The 8,863-nt window shown below is 42.7% G+C and overlaps 1 protein-coding gene across 1 annotated transcript in view; it reads right to left on the reverse strand.

Moving 5' to 3' along the window:
* Window positions 1-6,738, reverse strand: part of LOC144687286 (uncharacterized) — a 59,935-nt gene extending 53,197 nt beyond the window's left edge. The window contains exon 1 of the mRNA XM_078553156.1: window positions 6,537-6,738. The gene's annotated coding sequence lies outside the window, so the exon portion shown is untranslated. The remainder of the gene's footprint in view (window positions 1-6,536) is intronic.
* Between the last annotated feature and the right edge of the window lie 2,125 nt (window positions 6,739-8,863).

Consider the following 8,863-nt stretch of genomic DNA (forward strand, 5'->3'; position numbering starts at 1 on the left):
GGCAAAAACTTGGCAGATGGAATATAATGTGGGGAAATGTGAGGTTATGCACTTTGGCAGGAAGAATAGAGGAGCTGAATATTATGTAAATGGAAAAGACTGCAGCAGGCTGCAGCACAGAGGGATTTGGGAGTCCTTGTGCATGAATCCCAAAAAGCTAACATACAAGTTCAATAGGTAATAGGGAAGGCAAATGGAATGCTGGCCTTTATTTCAAAGGGAATGGAGCATAAAAATAGGGAAGTCTTGCTAAAACTATACAAGGCAAAAGTTAGACCACACCTAGAATACTGTGAACAATTTTGGTCCCCAATTTTGGAAACATATACTGGCATTGGAGGCAGTCCGAAGAAGGTTCACTAGGTTCATCCCGGGTATGGAGGAATTTTCTTATGAGGATAGGTTGGGCCTGTATTCATTGGAGTTTAGAAGAATGAGAGGTGACCTTATTGAAACATATAAGGTTCTTAGGGGGCTTGACAGTGTAGATGCTGAGAGATTACTTCCCCTTATGGGAGATTCTAGGACCAGAAGGCATAATCTCGGAGTATGGGGGCACTCATTTAAAAGAGAAATAATGAGGAATTTCTCCTCTCAGACGGTAGTCAATCTGTGGAATTCTTTGCCACAGAGGGCTGTAGAGGCTGGGTCGTTAATTATATCCAAGGCTGAGATAGACAGATTTTTAATCAGTAAAGGAATCAAGGATTATGGGGACAAGGCAGGAAAGTCGAGTTGAGGATTATCAGATTAGCCATGATCTCATTGAATGGTGAAGCAGATGCAATGGGCTGAATGGCCTACTTCTGCTCCTACGTCTTATGGTCACTCGACTAGTAACAGCTTGCCAATCTGAAAAGGACACATTAGTTCCCACTCTGTTTTCTGTCCTTTAACCAATTTTGTGTCAATGCTAATATACTGCCCCCCACCAGCTCCATGAGCCCATATCTTATGCAACAACCTTTAGTGCCGCACCTTATCAAACGCCTTTGAAAAATTCAAATATACTATATCCACCGGCTCCGATTTAACTACCTGCCAGTTACATCCTCAAAAACCTCTAATAGATTGGTCAAACATGAATTTTTCTTTTATAAAGTCATGTTGGCTCTGCTCAATCATATTACGATTTTCTAAGCCCCCTTTTACCACTTCATTAATAATGGATTTCAGCATTTTCCAAATGACTCGGACTAACTGGCCTTTAATTCCCTGCTTTCTCTCTCTCTCTCTCTTTTATTGGATAGCAGTTTTACATTTGCTGCCTTCCAATCCACTAGGACCATTCCCGATATCGCAAATTTTTAGAAGATCACAATTAGTGCATCCACTATCTCTGCAGCGACCTCTTTTAGAACCCAAGGATGTAGGCCAACAGGTCCAGGGGATTTGCCAACTTTCAGTCAAATGAATTTCTCTCATGATTTTTCTTTACTAATATTCATTACTTTAAATCCCTCACTCTCATTAGACCCTAGGTTCGCCATTATTTTTGGTATGTGTTTAGTGTCTTCTACAGTGAAGACAGGTTCATGTTGTTTGTTTAATGTCTCTGCTATTTCCTTATTTCCTGTTGTCTCAGTCTCTCAAGGACTCGCACTGATTTTCATTACACTTTTCATTTTAGTACATTCTGTTTCATATTCTGTTTTGTCTCTCTATCAATTTTTTAGCCATCCTTAGCCTCTTCTAATCTTTAGGTTTGCTACTCTTCTTGGCAGTACTTTAAATTTATTTTAATCCAACACCATCCTTAACCTCTGTAGTTAACCACAGAAGAATATTTTTTATCATGGAGTTTTTATTTCTCAGTGGAATGTAGATTCATTGAGAATTATATACATATTTTTAAATGATCACCATTTTCATCTATCTCCAAACCTTTTAATCTAACTTTCCTAATCTACTTTAGCCAGCTCACCCCCTCATACCCATGTAATTGATTTAGTTTAAGTTCAATATTCCAGTTCCAGACTGATGCACAACACTCTCAAACTTAATGTGAAATTCTATACTATTATGGTCACTCTTTCCCAGAGGATCTTTTACTACGAGTTTAGTAATTAATCCTCTCTCATTACACAAAACAAGATCTAAAATAACCTCTTCCCTGATTGGTTCCACAACATATTGTTCTAGGAAACTGCTTTGAATACATTCCATGAACTCATCCTCCAAATTTTTTTTTTGCTGGTTTCATTTGTTCAGTTATATGGTTAAAACTCCATATGATTATCACACTTTGTTTTAAGTTTCTCTTATTTCTTGATTAATACTCTGCCCAAAAGTATAGTTACTGTTAAGTGCCTACAAACTGTGTGTTAAAGGGTGCGCCTGCTCCCTTGACCCTATTCCCACTAAACTGCTGGCCATCCAACTTCCCTTCTTGGCTCCCATGTTAATTTATATTGTTAGTTGTTTATTGTTCAGGTACTATCACTGTTTCCTTCAAATGTATCCTCATGTCTAGCCTCAAAAAAACAAACCCTTGACCACTCCTTTCCTTTTAAACTATTGCCACAATTCCAACCTCCCTTTCCTCTTGAACATGTTGTTGCCTCCCGAATCTGTGCCCATCTTTCCTGAAACTTCATGCGTGAATCCCTCCAATCAGGTTTCTGCACCTGCCACAGTGCTGAATTGCCTCTTATTAACATCACAACTGACATTTTATGTGACTGTGACAATGATAAACTATGCTTCTATGCCTCATGCTTCTTGACCTGTTTGCAGCCTTTGACATGTTGACTGCAACATTCTCCTTCAACCAATCTTCACCATCATCCAACTAGGTGGAACTGTACTCACCTGGTTCCATTTTTATCCATCCATAGCCAAAGAATCACCTGCAATGGCTTCTCTTCCTGCTCCTGCACCATCACCTCTAATATCTCAAATATCCTTGGTCCCCTCCTACTTCTATACGCTACCCATTTCTGTATAATTGAAAAGATAATATTCCCTGAAGTATGCTGATAATCAGCCTCTCCACTCAGATACAGTTCAATGTACAACTGCACGTTGCTTTCTCTGAAGCACCAATTCCACCGATCTGGGTGTTATTCTTTGGCACAGGGTCGGATACAAGGATCTCTCTCCTGGAATGAAGTTACAATGCCATCTCATGCACCACCAAAACCTTACATACAACCTTCTTCTGTTGTGGAGCAGACTGTGGGTGAGGGCAGATATCAGATCAACCAATGTGAGGCACAGACTCTATGAAGGGAAATTGTTAAACAGGCCAAAATCAAATGTTAGAAACACCAATACCAAAGCAAAATATCTGCCGATGCCGGAAATTCAAATTAAAAATGGAAAAATGCTATCAATGCTCAGCAGGTCTGGAAGCATCTGAGGAGACAGAAAAACAGTTTTAATGTTTCCCACCTGATGAAAGGTCATCAACCTGAAACACACTGTTTCTCTCTCCACAGACGCTGCCAGACCTGCTGAGCATTTCCAGTATTTTCTGTTTTTTGTATGAGAGCTTTGGTTTGAGGTAGGATGATACCAGCGATAATAGAGCGATTAAAGAGGGACAATAGTTCAACTATTGGATGGATTAGAGGTGCCACATACCTTTAAGAGATGATTAACGGATGGTGGGAGGATCAAAATGTTAGCAAGGAAACAGCTAAAGGGAAGATAGAGGTCAGAACTGAAGACAGAAAACAATTGAAGGTACAGGAACAATCCATGGAAAAGTCAGAATAGTTACAGCACGAAGGAAGTTGTTCAGTTTGTCACATCTGTGCCGGCTCTCTGCATGAGGAATTTAGCTCGTCCCACTTCCCCACTCTTTTCCCGTTGCCCTGCAATTTTTTCACTTCAAGGGCTTATTCAATTCCCTTTTGAAAGCCACAATTGAATCACACTTTCAGTGCAGCACATTCCAGATCGTAACCACTCACTGCATAAAAAATTTTTCCTGATGCAGCCTTTGGATCTTTTGCAAATCACTTTAAGTCTCTGTCCTTAGAATTTTGACCTTTCTGCCAATGGGAACAGTTTCTGACCACCTACTGGGTCCAGACCTCTCATGATTTATCACATTTCCTCTTAATCTTCTCTTCTCTAAGGAGAAGTGCCCCAGTTTTTCCTATCTATCCATATAACTGAAGTCCCTCATAAGGGAACCATTCTCATAAATCTTTTCTGCACCCTCTCGAAAACCGTCATATACTTCTTAAAGTGTGGCGCCCAGGATTGGATACCATGCTCCAGTTGAGGCCAGACCAGTGTTTTACAAAGGTTCATCATAACTTCAAAACAAAAACAGAATTACCTGGAAAAACTCAGCAGGTCTGGCAGCATCGGCGGAGAAGAGTTGACGTCAACTCTTCTTCTCCGCCGATGCTGCCAGACCGGCTGAGTTTTTCCAGGTAATTCTGTTTTTGTTTTGGATTTCCAGCATCCGCAGTTTTTTGTTTTTATTTCATCATAACTTCCTTGCTTTTGTATTCTATATGGATCCAGAATGGCAGTAGAATGTAGAAGGCTGAGGTTAGTGTAAAGAGGAGGAAAGAGTGAGGATCACAGGAGTGGGAAGGGGAGGTAGCCTTGGCTCCCAGTGATCTGGCGGAGAGCCAGGGATTGGATGTGCAGGTTGAACTACCCCAATGACTCCGTGAAGTCTGTGGCAGTCAACAGCCCCGACGCCTGCAGATGTGTTGTGTTGCTGGGTAATGATGTTCTATTCTCTGCCTTGACGAATTCTGAGCAATATCGTCGTCATGGTAACCACTGAGCAGGGTCTATAATCACAGTCAAGCTGCCGACAGCCTCCTCCGCAGGAGAGGCCCCTTTAAACCAAATGCTAGCCTGCTACAAACAGCCTCAATTAGGAACGATGCAATTTCAGGCCATTCAAACCCCTGCTGGGGGAACGGCGATTTCAAAGCTGCTACTGGAGCCAAACTCAAGGCAAAGTTTCATCCAACCAGAACTGGGTCGCGAACAATTGCAGCCTATCACCCGTTTCTTGTCCCTTCACCAACACTCGGCTCCTCTCTCCTCCCCCTGCCCTGAAGATGCTGACTCTCTCCCGAATATATTTCCACGAGCATCATCCACTTTCTCTACCTTCCCCAATGGTAATCCTTAATATGAGGGCTGTCTGAGTGTCGTGGGGACATTCCACTGTATGAGGCATCACAGCTCGCCCTGCCTTTCCCCACAGGAAGACCTTCCAGCAAGGTCCACTGTTTAACCATCAGTAACTGATTTCCCCACTCCCCCTCCTTACATCCTGCCCATAAAGGTGAAAGCAGCTCAGGTGGAGCCCACATCCCTCCTGCTGTGTTTGGCTGTTCCACAAATGAACTCCCTGACCCAGCAGCAACACGCCCACCTACCGTCTTACTGAAATGTTCAAAGCTACGAAGACCGGAGTGTGGAACTCACCCAATGGAACAGCAAGAGCCCAAGTCACTGACCTTATTACGGACAGTTCTGAGAGCAAAACAGGCCCCAAGGTTCCCGGGTCAGGTGGGAATGACCATCACCTCCTGCTGTGTGTGATTGTTAGGGTCAAAGGGAAGCGGACAGTCCACGATTGTAGGTGAAAAGGGGGAATTCAGCAAGGATCATTTAATTGTGAAACACCCCAGTGAGAGTCAGTGCCTGTGGAACTTGTACCCTAGTGAGAGTCAGTATGTGTGGAATTGTACCCCAATTAAACTCAGTGTCCATTGAACTGTATCCCAGTGAGAGTCAGTGCGTGTGGAACCGTACCCCAGTGAGGGTCAGTGCGTGTGGAACTGTACCCCAGTGAGAGTCAGTGCGTGTGGAACTGTACCCCAGTGAGAGTCAGTGCGTGTGGAACTGTACCCCAGTGAGAGTCAGTGTCTGGAGAACTGTACCCCAGTGAAAGTCAGTGCGTGTGCAACCGTACCCCAGTGAGTCAGTGCGTGTGCAACCGTACCCCAGTGAGATTCAGTGCGTGTGGAACTGTACCCTAGTGAGTCAGTGCGTGTGGAACCGTACCCTAGTGAGTCAGTGCGTGTGGAACCGTACCCCAGTGAGAGTCAGTGCGTGTGGAACCCGTACCCCAGTGAGAGTCAGTGCGTGTGGAACCCGTACCCCAGTGAGAGTCAGTGCGTGTGGAACCGTACCCCAGTGAGAGTCAGTGCGTGTGGAACCGTACCCCAGTGAGACTTGAGGTTTTTCAAGAAGAACTAGGAAAAAGTAAAGTTAAATGTGCTTGGGTCCGTCTGTGCTGTTGCTGGTCGTGTGTTTACTGCACCAGGTACCTGATACTGGGAAACAATCTAAAGACTGAACCCTTCGGGAATACATTGAAGATTTTATCTCAACCTGCAGCAAAAAAAAATTCCTTGTAAATACTAAAACATCCAATAGATTGCAATGCAGAAAATGACAATTTTAAACAGTTTAACGTTGCTTGTGCTTTTTCTGTATTGTTAAATCGCTGGCAGTTTTAACGTTTAAACCAAGAACTGGAGTAGACATGCAGGAATTGGTTGATGCATCGCACAAACGAGTCAAACGCATATTAAAATAATTCTCACCCGCCTTCAAGGTAGACATTGTCGGTGGGCTCCCCTCACACACAAACTGCTTCTCGCCTCTGCCTCTCAGTCCAAGTGACAATCTTTTCCCGTGTACATTAGGAACTCTGGCACATTTCTGCTAATTTCCCGAGCATGCTCAGAGAGTTTGAGGGGATGAAGGCTTCCCACCACTGAGCTATTTTTGGAAGTCAGTTTGTCATCACTGTGCCAAGAGCTGCCGGCAGGCCTGGTAATGGTGCTGAGTGACACAGCACTACACCAGAGTGCTCCCCAGCGCAAGTCAGGCAACCGGCTGCCTCGAGCAAATACTTTCAACATTGTCATTTCAACTCGGTCCCTCGGGCTAATCCAAGGGGGAAGAGACCTTCATTAACCCTTTCCCTTTCAGCAGAAAAAAAACCCTATCGTATCTGCAGCGAGGTTTGTTGGGAGTGGATTATAAATTTACACTGAACTGTGGCTGACCCCAATTCTCGCTGTTGGACTCCACTCAAATGCTCTGTTAACTCCAAAGCAGTACAGACTCTGAATTCCACTTAGAGAGTGCAGAGTTAAAAGGTCCAGTAACTCTTGGACTGTGGTCAGACCTTGCTTTCAAGCATCAGTTCCCATTTTCACTGTGGCGCTAAAACTTTCACCAAATAGACTGATTGCAATAAGATGCGACTGTGTAGAGAGACAGAGAATCTCAATCGGCTAATAGAACGAGGCAACGAGCTGTCACTTATTCCAGTCAATTTCCTCTGCACCCTCTCCGAGGCCTTGACATCCTTCCTAAAGTGGAGTACCAGAATTAGACGCAATACCCTAGCTGAGGCCTAGCCAACGATTTATAAATGTTTAGCATAATTCCCTTGCTTCTGTAGTCTATTAAAAAAGGATTTGCACACTTTACAGACAATGAAGTAATTTTTGAAGTGTAGTCACTTTTGTAATGTAGGAAATGCAGCAGCCAATTGCACACAGCATACTCCTACAAAGAGCAATTTGATAATGGTTAGATAATCTGTTGTGTGATATTGATTGAGGGATAAATAACTCCCCTGCTCTTCTTCAAAAAGTGTCATTGGATCTTTTAAATCCATCAGAGCGAGCAGATGGGGCTTCAGTTTAATATCTCACCCAAAAGATGGCACTTCTGACAGTGCAGCAAGTCAGCCTTGATTTCTGTAGTCATGTGCTGGAGTGAGGTTTGAAGTTAGGTTCAAAGGCAAGAGCACTACCAAGTGAGCCATAGCGGTCTCTATTAATAAAGCCAAGGATTTTTTTTTAAGCAGCCTTCTCAACTTATCCTGCCTTTGTTAAATATTTTTGTACATGTACCCCAGCTCTCTGTTCCTGGATCCCCTTTAAAATTACACTGTTTAGTTTGGGTTGCCTCTCCTCATTCTTCATGCCAAAAAGTGTCACTTCACACTTCTGTGTTACATTTCATCTGCCATGTGTCTAGCCATTTTATCCATCTGTCTATGCCATTCTGAAGTCTGTTATTATCTTCCTCACTGTTTACTATTTAAGTTTTCTTTCCTCCGAAGACTTTAAAATCATGCTCTGTATAACCCAGTCCTGGTCATTAATATACAACAAAAAAACCATTGGTCCTAGCTAATACTAACCACTGGCGAACACCACTGAATACTTTCTACTAGTCTGTAAAACAGCTGTTACCACTCTTCAGACTGCTCATATCCAATGGATACATACAAACCAAGTAACACATTATGCAACCCAAAGAGTTGGCATAGATTATTTAAAGACTATATGAAGTAATTACAAGGATTATTAACACAGAGTAGTAACATTAGTGAAGAATATTAACGTAGGCCAACAACTCAGTGCAGTACTAAGGAATAATTAACATTTCAGTGTAAGCAGAATGGAGCAAAAGAACATAACAGTTAATTACTCTGGAATAATTCAAATGAAGACTTAATACACAGCAGCAATGCTGAGCATTAATCCATAGCATTACCATAGACTGTTACTGTGGGGTATAATGTGTTATTGTAGAGTAAAAGTGTGTTTAACCATGAATCAATATCCTGAAAGATTACTATGGGGTATCATAGAATCTTATAGCACAAGTGGCTATTTGGCCCATCACACCTATGCTGACACTTTGAAAAATATGCCCAGTTGATCCCACTATCTGCCCTTTCCCCATTGCCCTGAGAAGTTTTTTCTTTCACATACTCAACTAGTTACTTTTTGGAAGTTATTAATGAATCTGTTTCAATTGTCCATTCAGGCAGTTCTTTCCAGATCATAAAAACTGTAAAGCAATTTCTCTCCCCTCTGGTTCTTTTGCCATTAAATATGTCTCC

This window comes from Cetorhinus maximus, chromosome 12 (genome assembly GCF_964194155.1).
Source record: "Cetorhinus maximus chromosome 12, sCetMax3.hap1.1, whole genome shotgun sequence".
In the NCBI taxonomy this organism is placed as follows: Eukaryota; Metazoa; Chordata; class Chondrichthyes; order Lamniformes; family Cetorhinidae; genus Cetorhinus; species Cetorhinus maximus.